The sequence below is a fragment of the Gasterosteus aculeatus genome, chromosome 2, assembly GCF_964276395.1.
Source record: "Gasterosteus aculeatus chromosome 2, fGasAcu3.hap1.1, whole genome shotgun sequence".
NCBI lineage: Eukaryota > Metazoa > Chordata > Actinopteri > Perciformes > Gasterosteidae > Gasterosteus > Gasterosteus aculeatus.
Window position 1 is genome coordinate 23,819,968 of NC_135689.1, and position 15,493 is coordinate 23,835,460.

The window sequence follows — 15,493 nt, forward strand, 5'->3', positions numbered from 1 at the left end:
GACATACAGTTGCTTACGGCCATACCTCTCTGGCTCCGCCTGATCTCGTCTGATCTCAGAAGCTAAGCAGAGTAGGGCCTGGTTAGTACTTGGATGGAAGACCGCCTGGGAATCCCAGGTGCTGTAAGCTTTTTCATTTCTATCTGTAAAAGACACAGAGAACGCCTTAGAAAGTGACTCCATTTCATTGTCAAAACTACAAAACCTTTGACACATTTTAAAAGATTAGGTAGAGGACATACAGTTGCTTACGGCCATACCTCTCTGGCTCCGCCTGATCTCGTCAGATCTCAGAAGCTAAGCAGAGTAGGGCCTGGTTAGCACTTGGATGGAAGACCGCCTGGGAGTCCCAGGTGCCGTGTGCTTTTTCATTTCTCTCTCTGGAAGAAATCGAGAAGGCATTAGAAAGTGACTCCTTTTTCATTATCAAAACTCCAAAACCTTTGACACATTTTAAAAGATTAGGAAGAGGACATACAGTTGCTTACGGCCATACCTCTCTGGCTCCGCCTGATCTCGTCTGATCTCAGAAGCTAAGCAGAGTAGGGCCTGGTTAGTACTTGGATGGAAGCCCGCCTGGGAATCCCAGGTGCCGTAAGCTTTTTCATTTCTATCTGTAAAAGACACAGAGAAGGCCTTAGAAAGTGACTCCATTTCATTGTCAAAACTACAAAACCTTTGACACATTTTAAAAGATTAGGAAGAGGACATACAGTTGCTTACGGCCATACCTCTCTGGCTCCGCCTGATCTCGTCAGATCTCAGAAGCTAAGCAGAGTAGGGCCTGGTTAGTACTTGGATGGAAGACCGCCTGGGAATCCCATGTGCTGTAAGCTTTTTCATTTCGATCTGTAAAAGACACAGAGAAGGCCTTAGAAAGTGACTCCATTTCATTGTCAAAACTACAAAACCTTTGACACATTTTAAAAGATTAGGTAGAGGACATACAGTTGCTTACGGCCATACCTCTCTGGCTCCGCCTGATCTCGTCTGATCTCAGAAGCTAAGCAGAGTAGGGCCTGGTTAGTACTTGGATGGAAGACCGCCTGGGAATCCCAGGTGCCGTAAGCTTTTTCATTTCTCTCTCTGGAAGAAATCGAGAAGGCCTTAGAAAGTGACTCCTTTTTCATTATCAAAACTCCAAAACCTTTGACACATTTTAAAAGATTAGGAAGAGGACATACAGTTGCTTACGGCCATACCTCTCTGGCTCCGCCTGATCTCGTCAGATCTCAGAAGCTAAGCAGAGTAGGGCCTGGTTAGTACTTGGATGGAAGACCGCCTGGGAATCCCAGGTGCTGTAAGCTTTTTCATTTCGATCTGTAAAAGACACAGAGAAGAACTTAGAAAGTGACTCCATTTCATTGTCAAAACTCCAAAACCTTTGACACATTTTAAAAGATTAGGTAGAGGACATACAGTTGCTTACGGCCATACCTCTCTGGCTCCGCCTGATCTCGTCAGATCTCAGAAGCTAAGCAGAGTAGGGCCTGGTTAGTACTTGGATGGAAGCCCGCCTGGGAATCCCAGGTGCCGTAAGCTTTTTCATTTCTATCTGTAAAAGACACAGAGAAGGCCTTAGAAAGTGACTCCATTTCATTGCCAAAACTACAAAACCTTTGACACATTTTAAAAGATTAGGTAGAGGACATACAGTTGCTTACGGCCATACCTCTCTGGCTCCGCCTGATCTCGTCTGATCTCAGAAGCTAAGCAGAGTAGGGCCTGGTTAGTACTTGGATGGAAGACCGCCTGGGAATCCCAGGTGCCGTAAGCTTTTTCATTTCTCTCTCTGGAAGAAATCGAGAAGGCATTAGAAAGTGACTCCTTTTTCATTATCTAAACTCCAAAACCTTTGACACATTTTAAAATATTAGGAAGAGGACATACAGTTGCTTACGGCCATACCTCTCTGGCTCCGCCTGATCTCGTCTGATCTCAGAAGCTAAGCAGAGTAGGGCCTGCTTAGTACTTGGATGGAAGACCGCCTGGGAATCCCAGGTGCTGTAAGCTTTTTCATTTCGATCTGTAAAAGACACAGAGAAGAACTTAGAAAGTGACTCCATTTCATTGTCAAAACTCCAAAACCTTTGACACATTTTAAAAGATTAGGTAGAGGACATACAGTTGCTTACGGCCATACCTCTCTGGCTCCGCCTGATCTCGTCAGATCTCAGAAGCTAAGCAGAGTAGGGCCTGGTTAGTACTTGGATGGAAGACCGCCTGGGAATCCCAGGTGCTGTAAGCTTTTTCATTTCGATCTGTAAAAGACACAGAGAAGAACTTAGAAAGTGACTCCATTTCATTGTCAAAACTCCAAAACCTTTGACACATTTTAAAAGATTAGGTAGAGGACATACAGTTGCTTACGGCCATACCTCTCTGGCTCCGCCTGATCTCGTCTGATCTCAGAAGCTAAGCAGAGTAGGGCCTGGTTAGTACTTGGATGGAACACCGCCTGGGAATCCCAGGTGCCGTAAGCTTTTTCATTTCTCTCTCTGGAAGAAATCGAGAAGGCATTAGAAAGTGACTCCTTTTTCATTATCAAAACTCCAAAACCTTTGACACATTTTAAAAGATTAGGAAGAGGACATACAGTTGCTTACGGCCATACCTCTCTGGCTCCGCCTGATCTCGTCTGATCTCAGAAGCTAAGCAGAGTAGGGCCTGGTTAGTACTTGGATGGAAGACCGCCTGGGAATCCCAGGTGCTGTAAGCTTTTTCATTTCGATCTGTAAAAGACACAGAGAAGGCCTTAGAAAGTGACTCCATTTAATTGTCAAAACTACAAAACCTTTGACACATTTTAAAAGATTAGGTAGAGGACATACAGTTGCTTACGGCCATACCTCTCTGGCTCCGCCTGATCTCGTCTGATCTCAGAAGCTAAGCAGAGTAGGGCCTGGTTAGTACTTGGATGGAAGACCGCCTGGGAATCCCAGGTGCCGTAAGCTTTTTCATTTCTCTCTCTGGAAGAAATCGAGAAGGCATTAGAAAGTGACTCCTTTTTCATTATCTAAACTCCAAAACCTTTGACACATTTTAAAATATTAGGAAGAGGACATACAGTTGCTTACGGCCATACCTCTCTGGCTCTGCCTGATCTCGTCAGATCTCAGAAGCTAAGCAGAGTAGGGCCTGGTTAGTACTTGGATGGAAGACCGCCTGGGAATCCCAGGTGCTGTAAGCTTTTTCATTTCGATCTGTAAAAGACACAGAGAAGAACTTAGAAAGTGACTCCATTTCATTGTCAAAACTACAAAACCTTTGACACGTTTTAAAAGATTAGGAAGAGGACATACAGTTGCTTACGGCCATACCTCTCTGGCTCCGCCTGATCTCGTCTGATCTCAGAAGCTAAGCAGAGTAGGGCCTGGTTAGTACTTGGATGGAAGACCGCCTGGGAATCCCAGGTGCCGTAAGCTTTTTCATTTTTTATCTGTAAAAGACACAGAGAACGCCTTAGAAAGTGACTCCATTTCATTGTCAAAACTACAAAACCTTTGACACATTTTAAAAGATTAGGTAGAGGACATACAGTTGCTTACGGCCATACCTCTCTGGCTCCGCCTGATCTCGTCAGATCTCAGAAGCTAAGCAGAGTAGGGCCTGGTTAGCACTTGGATGGAAGACCGCCTGGGAGTCCCAGGTGCCGTGTGCTTTTTCATTTCTCTCTCTGGAAGAAATCGAGAAGGCATTAGAAAGTGACTCCTTTTTCATTATCAAAACTCCAAAACCTTTGACACATTTTAAAAGATTAGGAAGAGGACATACAGTTGCTTATGGCCATACCTCTCTGGCTCCGCCTGATCTCGTCTGATCTCAGAAGCTAAGCAGAGTAGGGCCTGGTTAGCACTTGGATGGAAGACCGCCTGGGAGTCCCAGGTGCCGTGTGCTTTTTCATTTCTCTCTCTGGAAGAAATTGAGAAGGCATTAGAAAGTGAATCCTTTTTCATTATCAAAACTCCAAAACCTTTGACACATTTTAAAAGATTAGGAAGAGGACATACAGTTGCTTATGGCCATACCTCTCTGGCTCCGCCTGATCTCGTCTGATCTCAGAAGCTAAGCAGAGTAGGGCCTGGTTAGTACTTGGATGGAAGACCGCCTGGGAATCCCAGGTGCTGTAAGCTTTTTCATTTCGATCTGTAAAAGACACAGAGAAGGCCTTAGAAAGTGACTCCATTTAATTGTCAAAACTACAAAACCTTTGACACATTTTAAAAGATTAGGAAGAGGACATACAGTTGCTTACGGCCATACCTCTCTGGCTCCGCCTGATCTCGTCTGATCTCAGAAGCTAAGCAGAGTAGGGCCTGGTTAGTACTTGGATGGAAGACCGCCTGGGAATCCCAGGTGCCGTAAGCTTTTTCATTTCTCTCTCTGGAAGAAATCGAGAAGGCATTAGAAAGTGACTCCTTTTTCATTATCTAAACTCCAAAACCTTTGACACATTTTAAAATATTAGGAAGAGGACATACAGTTGCTTACGGCCATACCTCTCTGGCTCTGCCTGATCTCGTCAGATCTCAGAAGCTAAGCAGAGTAGGGCCTGGTTAGTACTTGGATGGAAGACCGCCTGGGAATCCCAGGTGCTGTAAGCTTTTTCATTTCGATCTGTAAAAGACACAGAGAAGAACTTAGAAAGTGACTCCATTTCATTGTCAAAACTCCAAAACCTTTGACACATTTTAAAAGATTAGGTAGAGGACATACAGTTGCTTACGGCCATACCTCTCTGGCTCCGCCTGATCTCGTCAGATCTCAGAAGCTAAGCAGAGTAGGGCCTGGTTAGTACTTGGATGGAAGACCGCCTGGGAATCCCATGTGCTGTAAGCTTTTTCATTTCGATCTGTAAAAGACACAGAGAAGGCCTTAGAAAGTGACTCCATTTCATTGTCAAAACTACAAAACCTTTGACACATTTTAAAAGATTAGGTAGAGGACATACAGTTGCTTACGGCCATACCTCTCTGGCTCCGCCTGATCTCGTCTGATCTCAGAAGCTAAGCAGAGTAGGGCCTGGTTAGTACTTGGATGGAAGACCGCCTGGGAATCCCAGGTGCCGTAAGCTTTTTCATTTCTCTCTCTGGAAGAAATCGAGAAGGCCTTAGAAAGTGACTCCTTTTTCATTATCAAAACTCCAAAACCTTTGACACATTTTAAAAGATTAGGAAGAGGACATACAGTTGCTTACGGCCATACCTCTCTGGCTCCGCCTGATCTCGTCAGATCTCAGAAGCTAAGCAGAGTAGGGCCTGGTTAGTACTTGGATGGAAGACCGCCTGGGAATCCCAGGTGCTGTAAGCTTTTTCATTTCGATCTGTAAAAGACACAGAGAAGGCCTTAGAAAGTGACTCCATTTAATTGTCAAAACTACAAACCCTTTGACACATTTTAAAAGATTAGGTAGAGGACATACAGTTGCTTACGGCCATACCTCTCTGGCTCCGCCTGATCTCGTCAGATCTCAGAAGCTAAGCAGAGTAGGGCCTGGTTAGTACTTGGATGGAAGACCGCCTGGGAATCCCAGGTGCCGTAAGCTTTTTCATTTCTATCTGTAAAAGACACAGAGAACGCCTTAGAAAGTGACTCCATTTCATTGTCAAAACTACAAAACCTTTGACACATTTTAAAAGATTAGGTAGAGGACATACAGTTGCTTACGGCCATACCTCTCTGGCTCCGCCTGATCTCGTCAGATCTCAGAAGCTAAGCAGAGTAGGGCCTGGTTAGCACTTGGATGGAAGACCGCCTGGGAGTCCCAGGTGCCGTGTGCTTTTTCATTTCTCTCTCTGGAAGAAATCGAGAAGGCATTAGAAAGTGACTCCTTTTTCATTATCAAAACTCCAAAACCTTTGACACATTTTAAAAGATTAGGAAGAGGACATACAGTTGCTTACGGCCATACCTCTCTGGCTCCGCCTGATCTCGTCTGATCTCAGAAGCTAAGCAGAGTAGGGCCTGGTTAGTACTTGGATGGAAGACCGCCTGGGAATCCCATGTGCTGTAAGCTTTTTCATTTCGATCTGTAAAAGACACAGAGAAGGCCTTAGAAAGTGACTCCATTTCATTGTCAAAACTACAAACCCTTTGACACATTTTAAAAGATTAGGTAGAGGACATACAGTTGCTTACGGCCATACCTCTCTGGCTCCGCCTGATCTCGTCTGATCTCAGAAGCTAAGCAGAGTAGGGCCTGGTTAGTACTTGGATGGAAGACCGCCTGGGAATCCCAGGTGCCGTAAGCTTTTTCATTTCTCTCTCTGGAAGAAATCGAGAAGGCCTTAGAAAGTGACTCCTTTTTCATTATCAAAACTCCAAAACCTTTGACACATTTTAAAAGATTAGGAAGAGGACATACAGTTGCTTACGGCCATACCTCTCTGGCTCCGCCTGATCTCGCCTGATCTCAGAAGCTAAGCAGAGTAGGGCCTGGTTAGTACTTGGATGGAAGACCGCCTGGGAATCCCAGGTGCTGTAAGCTTTTTCATTTCGATCTGTAAAAGACACAGAGAAGGCCTTAGAAAGTGACTCCTTTTTCATTATCAAAACTCCAAAACCTTTGACACATTTTAAAAGATTAGGAAGAGGACATACAGTTGCTTACGGCCATACCTCTCTGGCTCCGCCTGATCTCGCCTGATCTCAGAAGCTAAGCAGAGTAGGGCCTGGTTAGTACTTGGATGGAAGACCGCCTGGGAATCCCAGGTGCTGTAAGCTTTTTCATTTCGATCTGTAAAAGACACAGAGAAGGCCTTAGAAAGTGACTCCATTTAATTGTCAAAACTACAAAACCTTTGACACATTTTAAAAGATTAGGTAGAGGACATACAGTTGCTTACGGCCATACCTCTCTGGCTCCGCCTGATCTCGTCTGATCTCAGAAGCTAAGCAGAGTAGGGCCTGGTTAGTACTTGGATGGAAGACCGCCTGGGAATCCCAGGTGCCGTAAGCTTTTTCATTTCTCTCTCTGGAAGAAATCGAGAAGGCATTAGAAAGTGACTCCTTTTTCATTATCTAAACTCCAAAACCTTTGACACATTTTAAAATATTAGGAAGAGGACATACAGTTGCTTACGGCCATACCTCTCTGGCTCTGCCTCATCTCGTCAGATCTCAGAAGCTAAGCAGAGTAGGGCCTGGTTAGTACTTGGATGGAAGCCCGCCTGGGAATCCCAGGTGCCGTAAGCTTTTTCATTTCTATCTGTAAAAGACACAGAGAAGGCCTTAGAAAGTGACTCCATTTCATTGTCAAAACTACAAAACCTTTGACACATTTTAAAAGATTAGGAAGAGGACATACAGTTGCTTACGGCCATACCTCTCTGGCTCCGCCTGATCTCGTCAGATCTCAGAAGCTAAGCAGAGTAGGGCCTGGTTAGTACTTGGATGGAAGACCGCCTGGGAATCCCATGTGCTGTAAGCTTTTTCATTTCGATCTGTAAAAGACACAGAGAAGGCCTTAGAAAGTGACTCCATTTCATTGTCAAAACTACAAAACCTTTGACACATTTTAAAAGATTAGGTAGAGGACATACAGTTGCTTACGGCCATACCTCTCTGGCTCCGCCTGATCTCGTCTGATCTCAGAAGCTAAGCAGAGTAGGGCCTGGTTAGTACTTGGATGGAAGACCGCCTGGGAATCCCAGGTGCCGTAAGCTTTTTCATTTCTCTCTCTGGAAGAAATCGAGAAGGCCTTAGAAAGTGACTCCTTTTTCATTATCAAAACTCCAAAACCTTTGACACATTTTAAAAGATTAGGAAGAGGACATACAGTTGCTTACGGCCATACCTCTCTGGCTCCGCCTGATCTCGTCAGATCTCAGAAGCTAAGCAGAGTAGGGCCTGGTTAGTACTTGGATGGAAGACCGCCTGGGAATCCCAGGTGCTGTAAGCTTTTTCATTTCGATCTGTAAAAGACACAGAGAAGAACTTAGAAAGTGACTCCATTTCATTGTCAAAACTCCAAAACCTTTGACACATTTTAAAAGATTAGGTAGAGGACATACAGTTGCTTACGGCCATACCTCTCTGGCTCTGCCTGATCTCGTCTGATCTCAGAAGCTAAGCAGAGTAGGGCCTGGTTAGTACTTGGATGGAAGACCGCCTGGGAATCCCAGGTGCTGTAAGCTTTTTCATTTCGATCTGTAAAAGACACAGAGAAGAACTTAGAAAGTGACTCCATTTCATTGTCAAAACTCCAAAACCTTTGACACATTTTAAAAGATTAGGTAGAGGACATACAGTTGCTTACGGCCATACCTCTCTGGCTCCGCCTGATCTCGTCAGATCTCAGAAGCTAAGCAGAGTAGGGCCTGGTTAGTACTTGGATGGAAGACCGCCTGGGAATCCCAGGTGCTGTAAGCTTTTTCATTTCGATCTGTAAAAGACACAGAGAAGGCCTTAGAAAGTGACTCCATTTAATTGTCAAAACTACAAAACCTTTGACACATTTTAAAAGATTAGGTAGAGGACATACAGTTGCTTACGGCCATACCTCTCTGGCTCCGCCTGATCTCGTCTGATCTCAGAAGCTAAGCAGAGTAGGGCCTGGTTAGTACTTGGATGGAAGACCGCCTGGGAATCCCAGGTGCCGTAAGCTTTTTCATTTCTCTCTCTGGAAGAAATCGAGAAGGCATTAGAAAGTGACTCCTTTTTCATTATCTAAACTCCAAAACCTTTGACACATTTTAAAATATTAGGAAGAGGACATACAGTTGCTTACGGCCATACCTCTCTGGCTCTGCCTGATCTCGTCAGATCTCAGAAGCTAAGCAGAGTAGGGCCTGGTTAGTACTTGGATGGAAGACCGCCTGGGAATCCCAGGTGCTGTAAGCTTTTTCATTTCGATCTGTAAAAGACACAGAGAAGAACTTAGAAAGTGACTCCATTTCATTGTCAAAACTCCAAAACCTTTGACACATTTTAAAAGATTAGGAAGAGGACATACAGTTGCTTACGGCCATACCTCTCTGGCTCCGCCTGATCTCGTCTGATCTCAGAAGCTAAGCAGAGTAGGGCCTGGTTAGTACTTGGATGGAAGACCGCCTGGGAATCCCAGGTGCCGTAAGCTTTTTCATTTCTCTCTCTGGAAGAAATCGAGAAGGCCTTAGAAAGTGACTCCTTTTTCATTATCAAAACTCCAAAACCTTTGACACATTTTAAAAGATTAGGAAGAGGACATACAGTTGCTTACGGCCATACCTCTCTGGCTCCGCCTGATCTCGTCAGATCTCAGAAGCTAAGCAGAGTAGGGCCTGGTTAGTACTTGGATGGAAGACCGCCTGGGAATCCCAGGTGCCGTAAGCTTTTTCATTTCTATCTGTAAAAGACACAGAGAACGCCTTAGAAAGTGACTCCATTTCATTGTCAAAACTACAAAACCTTTGACACATTTTAAAAGATTAGGTAGAGGACATACAGTTGCTTACGGCCATACCTCTCTGGCTCCGCCTGATCTCGTCAGATCTCAGAAGCTAAGCAGAGTAGGGCCTGGTTAGCACTTGGATGGAAGACCGCCTGGGAGTCCCAGGTGCCGTGTGCTTTTTCATTTCTCTCTCTGGAAGAAATCGAGAAGGCATTAGAAAGTGACTCCTTTTTCATTATCAAAACTCCAAAACCTTTGACACATTTTAAAAGATTAGGAAGAGGACATACAGTTGCTTACGGCCATACCTCTCTGGCTCCGCCTGATCTCGTCTGATCTCAGAAGCTAAGCAGAGTAGGGCCTGGTTAGTACTTGGATGGAAGACCGCCTGGGAATCCCATGTGCTGTAAGCTTTTTCATTTCGATCTGTAAAAGACACAGAGAAGGCCTTAGAAAGTGACTCCATTTCATTGTCAAAACTACAAACCCTTTGACACATTTTAAAAGATTAGGTAGAGGACATACAGTTGCTTACGGCCATACCTCTCTGGCTCCGCCTGATCTCGTCTGATCTCAGAAGCTAAGCAGAGTAGGGCCTGGTTAGTACTTGGATGGAAGACCGCCTGGGAATCCCAGGTGCCGTAAGCTTTTTCATTTCTCTCTCTGGAAGAAATCGAGAAGGCCTTAGAAAGTGACTCCTTTTTCATTATCAAAACTCCAAAACCTTTGACACATTTTAAAAGATTAGGAAGAGGACATACAGTTGCTTACGGCCATACCTCTCTGGCTCCGCCTGATCTCGCCTGATCTCAGAAGCTAAGCAGAGTAGGGCCTGGTTAGTACTTGGATGGAAGACCGCCTGGGAATCCCAGGTGCTGTAAGCTTTTTCATTTCGATCTGTAAAAGACACAGAGAAGGCCTTAGAAAGTGACTCCATTTAATTGTCAAAACTACAAAACCTTTGACACATTTTAAAAGATTAGGTAGAGGACATACAGTTGCTTACGGCCATACCTCTCTGGCTCCGCCTGATCTCGTCTGATCTCAGAAGCTAAGCAGAGTAGGGCCTGGTTAGTACTTGGATGGAAGACCGCCTGGGAATCCCAGGTGCCGTAAGCTTTTTCATTTCTCTCTCTGGAAGAAATCGAGAAGGCATTAGAAAGTGACTCCTTTTTCATTATCTAAACTCCAAAACCTTTGACACATTTTAAAATATTAGGAAGAGGACATACAGTTGCTTACGGCCATACCTCTCTGGCTCTGCCTGATCTCGTCAGATCTCAGAAGCTAAGCAGAGTAGGGCCTGGTTAGTACTTGGATGGAAGCCCGCCTGGGAATCCCAGGTGCCGTAAGCTTTTTCATTTCTATCTGTAAAAGACACAGAGAAGGCCTTAGAAAGTGACTCCATTTCATTGTCAAAACTACAAAACCTTTGACACATTTTAAAAGATTAGGAAGAGGACATACAGTTGCTTACGGCCATACCTCTCTGGCTCCGCCTGATCTCGTCAGATCTCAGAAGCTAAGCAGAGTAGGGCCTGGTTAGTACTTGGATGGAAGACCGCCTGGGAATCCCATGTGCTGTAAGCTTTTTCATTTCGATCTGTAAAAGACACAGAGAAGGCCTTAGAAAGTGACTCCATTTCATTGTCAAAACTACAAAACCTTTGACACATTTTAAAAGATTAGGTAGAGGACATACAGTTGCTTACGGCCATACCTCTCTGGCTCCGCCTGATCTCGTCTGATCTCAGAAGCTAAGCAGAGTAGGGCCTGGTTAGTACTTGGATGGAAGACCGCCTGGGAATCCCAGGTGCCGTAAGCTTTTTCATTTCTCTCTCTGGAAGAAATCGAGAAGGCCTTAGAAAGTGACTCCTTTTTCATTATCAAAACTCCAAAACCTTTGACACATTTTAAAAGATTAGGAAGAGGACATACAGTTGCTTACGGCCATACCTCTCTGGCTCCGCCTGATCTCGTCAGATCTCAGAAGCTAAGCAGAGTAGGGCCTGGTTAGTACTTGGATGGAAGACCGCCTGGGAATCCCAGGTGCTGTAAGCTTTTTCATTTCGATCTGTAAAAGACACAGAGAAGAACTTAGAAAGTGACTCCATTTCATTGTCAAAACTCCAAAACCTTTGACACATTTTAAAAGATTAGGTAGAGGACATACAGTTGCTTACGGCCATACCTCTCTGGCTCTGCCTGATCTCGTCTGATCTCAGAAGCTAAGCAGAGTAGGGCCTGGTTAGTACTTGGATGGAAGACCGCCTGGGAATCCCAGGTGCCGTAAGCTTTTTCATTTCTATCTGTAAAAGACACAGAGAACGCCTTAGAAAGTGACTCCATTTAATTGTCAAAACTACAAAACCTTTGACACATTTTAAAAGATTAGGTAGAGGACATACAGTTGCTTACGGCCATACCTCTCTGGCTCCGCCTGATCTCGTCAGATCTCAGAAGCTAAGCAGAGTAGGGCCTGGTTAGTACTTGGATGGAAGCCCGCCTGGGAATCCCAGGTGCCGTAAGCTTTTTCATTTCTATCTGTAAAAGACACAGAGAAGGCCTTAGAAAGTGACTCCATTTCATTGTCAAAACTACAAAACCTTTGACACATTTTAAAAGATTAGGTAGAGGACATACAGTTGCTTACGGCCATACCTCTCTGGCTCCGCCTGATCTCGTCTGATCTCAGAAGCTAAGCAGAGTAGGGCCTGGTTAGTACTTGGATGGAAGACCGCCTGGGAATCCCAGGTGCCGTAAGCTTTTTCATTTCTCTCTCTGGAAGAAATCGAGAAGGCATTAGAAAGTGACTCCTTTTTCATTATCTAAACTCCAAAACCTTTGACACATTTTAAAATATTAGGAAGAGGACATACAGTTGCTTACGGCCATACCTCTCTGGCTCCGCCTGATCTCGTCTGATCTCAGAAGCTAAGCAGAGTAGGGCCTGCTTAGTACTTGGATGGAAGACCGCCTGGGAATCCCAGGTGCTGTAAGCTTTTTCATTTCGATCTGTAAAAGACACAGAGAAGAACTTAGAAAGTGACTCCATTTCATTGTCAAAACTCCAAAACCTTTGACACATTTTAAAAGATTAGGTAGAGGACATACAGTTGCTTACGGCCATACCTCTCTGGCTCCGCCTGATCTCGTCAGATCTCAGAAGCTAAGCAGAGTAGGGCCTGGTTAGTACTTGGATGGAAGACCGCCTGGGAATCCCAGGTGCTGTAAGCTTTTTCATTTCGATCTGTAAAAGACACAGAGAAGAACTTAGAAAGTGACTCCATTTCATTGTCAAAACTCCAAAACCTTTGACACATTTTAAAAGATTAGGTAGAGGACATACAGTTGCTTACGGCCATACCTCTCTGGCTCCGCCTGATCTCGTCTGATCTCAGAAGCTAAGCAGAGTAGGGCCTGGTTAGTACTTGGATGGAACACCGCCTGGGAATCCCAGGTGCCGTAAGCTTTTTCATTTCTCTCTCTGGAAGAAATCGAGAAGGCCTTAGAAAGTGACTCCTTTTTCATTATCAAAACTCCAAAACCTTTGACACATTTTAAAAGATTTGGAAGAGGAGATACAGTTGCTTACGGCCATACCTCTCTGGCTCCGCCTGATCTCGTCTGATCTCAGAAGCTAAGCAGAGTAGGGCCTGGTTAGTACTTGGATGGAAGACCGCCTGGGAATCCCAGGTGCTGTAAGCTTTTTCATTTCGATCTGTAAAAGACACAGAGAAGGCCTTAGAAAGTGACTCCATTTAATTGTCAAAACTACAAAACCTTTGACACATTTTAAAAGATTAGGTAGAGGACATACAGTTGCTTACGGCCATACCTCTCTGGCTCCGCCTGATCTCGTCTGATCTCAGAAGCTAAGCAGAGTAGGGCCTGGTTAGTACTTGGATGGAAGACCGCCTGGGAATCCCAGGTGCCGTAAGCTTTTTCATTTCTCTCTCTGGAAGAAATCGAGAAGGCATTAGAAAGTGACTCCTTTTTCATTATCTAAACTCCAAAACCTTTGACACATTTTAAAATATTAGGAAGAGGACATACAGTTGCTTACGGCCATACCTCTCTGGCTCTGCCTGATCTCGTCAGATCTCAGAAGCTAAGCAGAGTAGGGCCTGGTTAGTACTTGGATGGAAGACCGCCTGGGAATCCCAGGTGCTGTAAGCTTTTTCATTTCGATCTGTAAAAGACACAGAGAAGAACTTAGAAAGTGACTCCATTTCATTGTCAAAACTACAAAACCTTTGACACGTTTTAAAAGATTAGGAAGAGGACATACAGTTGCTTACGGCCATACCTCTCTGGCTCCGCCTGATCTCGTCTGATCTCAGAAGCTAAGCAGAGTAGGGCCTGGTTAGTACTTGGATGGAAGACCGCCTGGGAATCCCAGGTGCCGTAAGCTTTTTCATTTTTTATCTGTAAAAGACACAGAGAACGCCTTAGAAAGTGACTCCATTTCATTGTCAAAACTACAAAACCTTTGACACATTTTAAAAGATTAGGTAGAGGACATACAGTTGCTTACGGCCATACCTCTCTGGCTCCGCCTGATCTCAGAAGCTAAGCAGAGTAGGGCCTGGTTAGTACTTGGATGGAAGACCGCCTGGGAATCCCAGGTGCCGTGTGCTTTTTCATTTCTCTCTCTGGAAGAAATCGAGAAGGCATTAGAAAGTGACTCCTTTTTCATTATCAAAACTCCAAAACCTTTGACACATTTTAAAAGATTAGGAAGAGGACATACAGTTGCTTATGGCCATACCTCTCTGGCTCCGCCTGATCTCGTCTGATCTCAGAAGCTAAGCAGAGTAGGGCCTGGTTAGCACTTGGATGGAAGACCGCCTGGGAGTCCCAGGTGCCGTGTGCTTTTTCATTTCTCTCTCTGGAAGAAATCGAGAAGGCATTAGAAAGTGACTCCTTTTTCATTATCAAAACTCCAAAACCTTTGACACATTTTAAAAGATTAGGAAGAGGACATACAGTTGCTTATGGCCATACCTCTCTGGCTCCGCCTGATCTCGTCTGATCTCAGAAGCTAAGCAGAGTAGGGCCTGGTTAGTACTTGGATGGAAGACCGCCTGGGAATCCCATGTGCTGTAAGCTTTTTCATTTCGATCTGTAAAAGACACAGAGAAGAACTTAGAAAGTGACTCCATTTCATTGTCAAAACTACAAAACCTTTGACACGTTTTAAAAGATTAGGAAGAGGACATACAGTTGCTTACGGCCATACCTCTCTGGCTCCGCCTGATCTCGTCTGATCTCAGAAGCTAAGCAGAGTAGGGCCTGGTTAGTACTTGGATGGAAGACCGCCTGGGAATCCCATGTGCTGTAAGCTTTTTCATTTCGATCTGTAAAAGACACAGAGAAGGCCTTAGAAAGTGACTCCATTTCATTGTCAAAACTACAAACCCTTTGACACATTTTAAAAGATTAGGTAGAGGACATACAGTTGCTTACGGCCATACCTCTCTGGCTCCGCCTGATCTCGTCTGATCTCAGAAGCTAAGCAGAGTAGGGCCTGGTTAGTACTTGGATGGAAGACCGCCTGGGAATCCCAGGTGCCGTAAGCTTTTTCATTTCTCTCTCTGGAAGAAATCGAGAAGGCCTTAGAAAGTGACTCCTTTTTCATTATCAAAACTCCAAAACCTTTGACACATTTTAAAAGATTAGGAAGAGGACATACAGTTGCTTACGGCCATACCTCTCTGGCTCCGCCTGATCTCGCCTGATCTCAGAAGCTAAGCAGAGTAGGGCCTGGTTAGTACTTGGATGGAAGACCGCCTGGGAATCCCAGGTGCTGTAAGCTTTTTCATTTCGATCTGTAAAAGACACAGAGAAGGCCTTAGAAAGTGACTCCATTTAATTGTCAAAACTACAAAACCTTTGACACATTTTAAAAGATTAGGTAGAGGACATACAGTTGCTTACGGCCATACCTCTCTGGCTCCGCCTGATCTCGTCTGATCTCAGAAGCTAAGCAGAGTAGGGCCTGGTTAGTACTTGGATGGAAGACCGCCTGGGAATCCCAGGTGCCGTAAGCTTTTTCATTTCTATCTGTAAAAGACACAGAGAAGGCCTTAGAAAGTGACTCCATTTCATTGTCAAAACTAC

General features: G+C 44.7%; 64 non-coding genes and 2 pseudogenes across 64 annotated transcripts; all 66 read left to right on the forward strand.

Moving 5' to 3' along the window:
* Positions 1-11: 11 nt before the first annotated feature.
* Positions 12-130, forward strand: LOC144396870 (5S ribosomal RNA). The gene has a single exon (XR_013459016.1). It is a non-coding gene; the product is annotated as a 5S ribosomal RNA (ribosomal RNA).
* Positions 131-246: 116 nt separating this feature from the next.
* On the forward strand, positions 247-365 carry LOC144399330 (5S ribosomal RNA). Its single transcript, XR_013461475.1, has one exon. It is a non-coding gene; the product is annotated as a 5S ribosomal RNA (ribosomal RNA).
* A 117-nt stretch (positions 366-482) lies between these two features.
* On the forward strand, positions 483-601 carry LOC144398107 (5S ribosomal RNA). The gene has a single exon (XR_013460254.1). It is a non-coding gene; the product is annotated as a 5S ribosomal RNA (ribosomal RNA).
* A 116-nt stretch (positions 602-717) lies between these two features.
* LOC144399033 (5S ribosomal RNA) lies at positions 718-836 on the forward strand. Its single transcript, XR_013461178.1, has one exon. It is a non-coding gene; the product is annotated as a 5S ribosomal RNA (ribosomal RNA).
* A 116-nt stretch (positions 837-952) lies between these two features.
* LOC144404794 (5S ribosomal RNA) lies at positions 953-1,071 on the forward strand. The gene has a single exon (XR_013466736.1). It is a non-coding gene; the product is annotated as a 5S ribosomal RNA (ribosomal RNA).
* A 117-nt stretch (positions 1,072-1,188) lies between these two features.
* On the forward strand, positions 1,189-1,307 carry LOC144390359 (5S ribosomal RNA). Its single transcript, XR_013454398.1, has one exon. It is a non-coding gene; the product is annotated as a 5S ribosomal RNA (ribosomal RNA).
* A 116-nt stretch (positions 1,308-1,423) lies between these two features.
* On the forward strand, positions 1,424-1,542 carry LOC144397732 (5S ribosomal RNA). The gene has a single exon (XR_013459879.1). It is a non-coding gene; the product is annotated as a 5S ribosomal RNA (ribosomal RNA).
* Positions 1,543-1,658: 116 nt separating this feature from the next.
* Positions 1,659-1,777, forward strand: LOC144404795 (5S ribosomal RNA). The gene has a single exon (XR_013466737.1). It is a non-coding gene; the product is annotated as a 5S ribosomal RNA (ribosomal RNA).
* A 117-nt stretch (positions 1,778-1,894) lies between these two features.
* Positions 1,895-2,013, forward strand: LOC144398783 (5S ribosomal RNA). The gene has a single exon (XR_013460930.1). It is a non-coding gene; the product is annotated as a 5S ribosomal RNA (ribosomal RNA).
* Positions 2,014-2,129: 116 nt separating this feature from the next.
* On the forward strand, positions 2,130-2,248 carry LOC144390370 (5S ribosomal RNA). Its single transcript, XR_013454409.1, has one exon. It is a non-coding gene; the product is annotated as a 5S ribosomal RNA (ribosomal RNA).
* Positions 2,249-2,364: 116 nt separating this feature from the next.
* On the forward strand, positions 2,365-2,483 carry LOC144397792 (5S ribosomal RNA). Its single transcript, XR_013459939.1, has one exon. It is a non-coding gene; the product is annotated as a 5S ribosomal RNA (ribosomal RNA).
* A 117-nt stretch (positions 2,484-2,600) lies between these two features.
* Positions 2,601-2,719, forward strand: LOC144396871 (5S ribosomal RNA). Its single transcript, XR_013459017.1, has one exon. It is a non-coding gene; the product is annotated as a 5S ribosomal RNA (ribosomal RNA).
* A 116-nt stretch (positions 2,720-2,835) lies between these two features.
* On the forward strand, positions 2,836-2,954 carry LOC144404796 (5S ribosomal RNA). The gene has a single exon (XR_013466738.1). It is a non-coding gene; the product is annotated as a 5S ribosomal RNA (ribosomal RNA).
* A 117-nt stretch (positions 2,955-3,071) lies between these two features.
* On the forward strand, positions 3,072-3,190 carry LOC144397616 (5S ribosomal RNA). The gene has a single exon (XR_013459762.1). It is a non-coding gene; the product is annotated as a 5S ribosomal RNA (ribosomal RNA).
* Positions 3,191-3,306: 116 nt separating this feature from the next.
* Positions 3,307-3,425, forward strand: LOC144404797 (5S ribosomal RNA). The gene has a single exon (XR_013466739.1). It is a non-coding gene; the product is annotated as a 5S ribosomal RNA (ribosomal RNA).
* Positions 3,426-3,542: 117 nt separating this feature from the next.
* On the forward strand, positions 3,543-3,661 carry LOC144399331 (5S ribosomal RNA). Its single transcript, XR_013461476.1, has one exon. It is a non-coding gene; the product is annotated as a 5S ribosomal RNA (ribosomal RNA).
* A 117-nt stretch (positions 3,662-3,778) lies between these two features.
* LOC144399643 (5S ribosomal RNA) lies at positions 3,779-3,897 on the forward strand. Its single transcript, XR_013461789.1, has one exon. It is a non-coding gene; the product is annotated as a 5S ribosomal RNA (ribosomal RNA).
* A 117-nt stretch (positions 3,898-4,014) lies between these two features.
* Positions 4,015-4,133, forward strand: LOC144397499 (5S ribosomal RNA). Its single transcript, XR_013459645.1, has one exon. It is a non-coding gene; the product is annotated as a 5S ribosomal RNA (ribosomal RNA).
* Positions 4,134-4,249: 116 nt separating this feature from the next.
* Positions 4,250-4,368, forward strand: LOC144404798 (5S ribosomal RNA). The gene has a single exon (XR_013466740.1). It is a non-coding gene; the product is annotated as a 5S ribosomal RNA (ribosomal RNA).
* Positions 4,369-4,485: 117 nt separating this feature from the next.
* Positions 4,486-4,604, forward strand: LOC144397617 (5S ribosomal RNA). Its single transcript, XR_013459763.1, has one exon. It is a non-coding gene; the product is annotated as a 5S ribosomal RNA (ribosomal RNA).
* Positions 4,605-4,720: 116 nt separating this feature from the next.
* LOC144399034 (5S ribosomal RNA) lies at positions 4,721-4,839 on the forward strand. The gene has a single exon (XR_013461179.1). It is a non-coding gene; the product is annotated as a 5S ribosomal RNA (ribosomal RNA).
* A 116-nt stretch (positions 4,840-4,955) lies between these two features.
* LOC144404799 (5S ribosomal RNA) lies at positions 4,956-5,074 on the forward strand. The gene has a single exon (XR_013466741.1). It is a non-coding gene; the product is annotated as a 5S ribosomal RNA (ribosomal RNA).
* A 117-nt stretch (positions 5,075-5,191) lies between these two features.
* LOC144390379 (5S ribosomal RNA) lies at positions 5,192-5,310 on the forward strand. The gene has a single exon (XR_013454420.1). It is a non-coding gene; the product is annotated as a 5S ribosomal RNA (ribosomal RNA).
* Positions 5,311-5,426: 116 nt separating this feature from the next.
* On the forward strand, positions 5,427-5,545 carry LOC144400796 (5S ribosomal RNA). The gene has a single exon (XR_013462731.1). It is a non-coding gene; the product is annotated as a 5S ribosomal RNA (ribosomal RNA).
* Positions 5,546-5,661: 116 nt separating this feature from the next.
* LOC144399332 (5S ribosomal RNA) lies at positions 5,662-5,780 on the forward strand. Its single transcript, XR_013461477.1, has one exon. It is a non-coding gene; the product is annotated as a 5S ribosomal RNA (ribosomal RNA).
* Positions 5,781-5,897: 117 nt separating this feature from the next.
* On the forward strand, positions 5,898-6,016 carry LOC144399107 (5S ribosomal RNA). Its single transcript, XR_013461252.1, has one exon. It is a non-coding gene; the product is annotated as a 5S ribosomal RNA (ribosomal RNA).
* Positions 6,017-6,132: 116 nt separating this feature from the next.
* Positions 6,133-6,251, forward strand: LOC144404800 (5S ribosomal RNA). Its single transcript, XR_013466742.1, has one exon. It is a non-coding gene; the product is annotated as a 5S ribosomal RNA (ribosomal RNA).
* A 117-nt stretch (positions 6,252-6,368) lies between these two features.
* LOC144398750 (5S ribosomal RNA) lies at positions 6,369-6,487 on the forward strand. Its single transcript, XR_013460897.1, has one exon. It is a non-coding gene; the product is annotated as a 5S ribosomal RNA (ribosomal RNA).
* Positions 6,488-6,604: 117 nt separating this feature from the next.
* Positions 6,605-6,723, forward strand: LOC144398751 (5S ribosomal RNA). Its single transcript, XR_013460898.1, has one exon. It is a non-coding gene; the product is annotated as a 5S ribosomal RNA (ribosomal RNA).
* A 116-nt stretch (positions 6,724-6,839) lies between these two features.
* LOC144404802 (5S ribosomal RNA) lies at positions 6,840-6,958 on the forward strand. The gene has a single exon (XR_013466744.1). It is a non-coding gene; the product is annotated as a 5S ribosomal RNA (ribosomal RNA).
* Positions 6,959-7,075: 117 nt separating this feature from the next.
* Positions 7,076-7,194, forward strand: LOC144399791 (5S ribosomal RNA; annotated as a pseudogene).
* Positions 7,195-7,310: 116 nt separating this feature from the next.
* Positions 7,311-7,429, forward strand: LOC144399035 (5S ribosomal RNA). The gene has a single exon (XR_013461180.1). It is a non-coding gene; the product is annotated as a 5S ribosomal RNA (ribosomal RNA).
* Positions 7,430-7,545: 116 nt separating this feature from the next.
* On the forward strand, positions 7,546-7,664 carry LOC144404803 (5S ribosomal RNA). The gene has a single exon (XR_013466745.1). It is a non-coding gene; the product is annotated as a 5S ribosomal RNA (ribosomal RNA).
* A 117-nt stretch (positions 7,665-7,781) lies between these two features.
* On the forward strand, positions 7,782-7,900 carry LOC144390388 (5S ribosomal RNA). The gene has a single exon (XR_013454430.1). It is a non-coding gene; the product is annotated as a 5S ribosomal RNA (ribosomal RNA).
* A 116-nt stretch (positions 7,901-8,016) lies between these two features.
* LOC144398091 (5S ribosomal RNA) lies at positions 8,017-8,135 on the forward strand. The gene has a single exon (XR_013460238.1). It is a non-coding gene; the product is annotated as a 5S ribosomal RNA (ribosomal RNA).
* A 116-nt stretch (positions 8,136-8,251) lies between these two features.
* Positions 8,252-8,370, forward strand: LOC144390407 (5S ribosomal RNA). The gene has a single exon (XR_013454451.1). It is a non-coding gene; the product is annotated as a 5S ribosomal RNA (ribosomal RNA).
* Positions 8,371-8,486: 116 nt separating this feature from the next.
* On the forward strand, positions 8,487-8,605 carry LOC144404804 (5S ribosomal RNA). Its single transcript, XR_013466746.1, has one exon. It is a non-coding gene; the product is annotated as a 5S ribosomal RNA (ribosomal RNA).
* A 117-nt stretch (positions 8,606-8,722) lies between these two features.
* Positions 8,723-8,841, forward strand: LOC144397618 (5S ribosomal RNA). Its single transcript, XR_013459764.1, has one exon. It is a non-coding gene; the product is annotated as a 5S ribosomal RNA (ribosomal RNA).
* A 116-nt stretch (positions 8,842-8,957) lies between these two features.
* Positions 8,958-9,076, forward strand: LOC144404805 (5S ribosomal RNA). Its single transcript, XR_013466747.1, has one exon. It is a non-coding gene; the product is annotated as a 5S ribosomal RNA (ribosomal RNA).
* Positions 9,077-9,193: 117 nt separating this feature from the next.
* LOC144400797 (5S ribosomal RNA) lies at positions 9,194-9,312 on the forward strand. The gene has a single exon (XR_013462732.1). It is a non-coding gene; the product is annotated as a 5S ribosomal RNA (ribosomal RNA).
* Positions 9,313-9,428: 116 nt separating this feature from the next.
* Positions 9,429-9,547, forward strand: LOC144399333 (5S ribosomal RNA). The gene has a single exon (XR_013461478.1). It is a non-coding gene; the product is annotated as a 5S ribosomal RNA (ribosomal RNA).
* A 117-nt stretch (positions 9,548-9,664) lies between these two features.
* On the forward strand, positions 9,665-9,783 carry LOC144399108 (5S ribosomal RNA). Its single transcript, XR_013461253.1, has one exon. It is a non-coding gene; the product is annotated as a 5S ribosomal RNA (ribosomal RNA).
* A 116-nt stretch (positions 9,784-9,899) lies between these two features.
* On the forward strand, positions 9,900-10,018 carry LOC144404806 (5S ribosomal RNA). Its single transcript, XR_013466748.1, has one exon. It is a non-coding gene; the product is annotated as a 5S ribosomal RNA (ribosomal RNA).
* A 117-nt stretch (positions 10,019-10,135) lies between these two features.
* LOC144398752 (5S ribosomal RNA) lies at positions 10,136-10,254 on the forward strand. Its single transcript, XR_013460899.1, has one exon. It is a non-coding gene; the product is annotated as a 5S ribosomal RNA (ribosomal RNA).
* A 116-nt stretch (positions 10,255-10,370) lies between these two features.
* LOC144404808 (5S ribosomal RNA) lies at positions 10,371-10,489 on the forward strand. Its single transcript, XR_013466750.1, has one exon. It is a non-coding gene; the product is annotated as a 5S ribosomal RNA (ribosomal RNA).
* Positions 10,490-10,606: 117 nt separating this feature from the next.
* Positions 10,607-10,725, forward strand: LOC144398839 (5S ribosomal RNA). The gene has a single exon (XR_013460986.1). It is a non-coding gene; the product is annotated as a 5S ribosomal RNA (ribosomal RNA).
* Positions 10,726-10,841: 116 nt separating this feature from the next.
* On the forward strand, positions 10,842-10,960 carry LOC144399037 (5S ribosomal RNA). The gene has a single exon (XR_013461182.1). It is a non-coding gene; the product is annotated as a 5S ribosomal RNA (ribosomal RNA).
* A 116-nt stretch (positions 10,961-11,076) lies between these two features.
* On the forward strand, positions 11,077-11,195 carry LOC144404809 (5S ribosomal RNA). The gene has a single exon (XR_013466751.1). It is a non-coding gene; the product is annotated as a 5S ribosomal RNA (ribosomal RNA).
* Positions 11,196-11,312: 117 nt separating this feature from the next.
* LOC144390418 (5S ribosomal RNA) lies at positions 11,313-11,431 on the forward strand. The gene has a single exon (XR_013454458.1). It is a non-coding gene; the product is annotated as a 5S ribosomal RNA (ribosomal RNA).
* A 116-nt stretch (positions 11,432-11,547) lies between these two features.
* Positions 11,548-11,666, forward strand: LOC144397456 (5S ribosomal RNA). Its single transcript, XR_013459602.1, has one exon. It is a non-coding gene; the product is annotated as a 5S ribosomal RNA (ribosomal RNA).
* A 116-nt stretch (positions 11,667-11,782) lies between these two features.
* On the forward strand, positions 11,783-11,901 carry LOC144397733 (5S ribosomal RNA). Its single transcript, XR_013459880.1, has one exon. It is a non-coding gene; the product is annotated as a 5S ribosomal RNA (ribosomal RNA).
* A 116-nt stretch (positions 11,902-12,017) lies between these two features.
* On the forward strand, positions 12,018-12,136 carry LOC144404810 (5S ribosomal RNA). Its single transcript, XR_013466752.1, has one exon. It is a non-coding gene; the product is annotated as a 5S ribosomal RNA (ribosomal RNA).
* Positions 12,137-12,253: 117 nt separating this feature from the next.
* On the forward strand, positions 12,254-12,372 carry LOC144398784 (5S ribosomal RNA). Its single transcript, XR_013460931.1, has one exon. It is a non-coding gene; the product is annotated as a 5S ribosomal RNA (ribosomal RNA).
* A 116-nt stretch (positions 12,373-12,488) lies between these two features.
* On the forward strand, positions 12,489-12,607 carry LOC144390421 (5S ribosomal RNA). Its single transcript, XR_013454459.1, has one exon. It is a non-coding gene; the product is annotated as a 5S ribosomal RNA (ribosomal RNA).
* A 116-nt stretch (positions 12,608-12,723) lies between these two features.
* LOC144397793 (5S ribosomal RNA) lies at positions 12,724-12,842 on the forward strand. Its single transcript, XR_013459940.1, has one exon. It is a non-coding gene; the product is annotated as a 5S ribosomal RNA (ribosomal RNA).
* Positions 12,843-12,959: 117 nt separating this feature from the next.
* On the forward strand, positions 12,960-13,078 carry LOC144396872 (5S ribosomal RNA). The gene has a single exon (XR_013459018.1). It is a non-coding gene; the product is annotated as a 5S ribosomal RNA (ribosomal RNA).
* Positions 13,079-13,194: 116 nt separating this feature from the next.
* Positions 13,195-13,313, forward strand: LOC144404811 (5S ribosomal RNA). The gene has a single exon (XR_013466753.1). It is a non-coding gene; the product is annotated as a 5S ribosomal RNA (ribosomal RNA).
* Positions 13,314-13,430: 117 nt separating this feature from the next.
* On the forward strand, positions 13,431-13,549 carry LOC144397619 (5S ribosomal RNA). The gene has a single exon (XR_013459765.1). It is a non-coding gene; the product is annotated as a 5S ribosomal RNA (ribosomal RNA).
* Positions 13,550-13,665: 116 nt separating this feature from the next.
* Positions 13,666-13,784, forward strand: LOC144404812 (5S ribosomal RNA). Its single transcript, XR_013466754.1, has one exon. It is a non-coding gene; the product is annotated as a 5S ribosomal RNA (ribosomal RNA).
* Positions 13,785-13,901: 117 nt separating this feature from the next.
* LOC144399969 (5S ribosomal RNA) lies at positions 13,902-14,010 on the forward strand (annotated as a pseudogene).
* A 117-nt stretch (positions 14,011-14,127) lies between these two features.
* On the forward strand, positions 14,128-14,246 carry LOC144399644 (5S ribosomal RNA). The gene has a single exon (XR_013461790.1). It is a non-coding gene; the product is annotated as a 5S ribosomal RNA (ribosomal RNA).
* Positions 14,247-14,363: 117 nt separating this feature from the next.
* LOC144399432 (5S ribosomal RNA) lies at positions 14,364-14,482 on the forward strand. The gene has a single exon (XR_013461577.1). It is a non-coding gene; the product is annotated as a 5S ribosomal RNA (ribosomal RNA).
* A 116-nt stretch (positions 14,483-14,598) lies between these two features.
* On the forward strand, positions 14,599-14,717 carry LOC144399110 (5S ribosomal RNA). The gene has a single exon (XR_013461255.1). It is a non-coding gene; the product is annotated as a 5S ribosomal RNA (ribosomal RNA).
* A 116-nt stretch (positions 14,718-14,833) lies between these two features.
* LOC144404814 (5S ribosomal RNA) lies at positions 14,834-14,952 on the forward strand. Its single transcript, XR_013466756.1, has one exon. It is a non-coding gene; the product is annotated as a 5S ribosomal RNA (ribosomal RNA).
* A 117-nt stretch (positions 14,953-15,069) lies between these two features.
* Positions 15,070-15,188, forward strand: LOC144398753 (5S ribosomal RNA). The gene has a single exon (XR_013460900.1). It is a non-coding gene; the product is annotated as a 5S ribosomal RNA (ribosomal RNA).
* A 116-nt stretch (positions 15,189-15,304) lies between these two features.
* On the forward strand, positions 15,305-15,423 carry LOC144404815 (5S ribosomal RNA). The gene has a single exon (XR_013466757.1). It is a non-coding gene; the product is annotated as a 5S ribosomal RNA (ribosomal RNA).
* Positions 15,424-15,493: the final 70 nt, after the last annotated feature.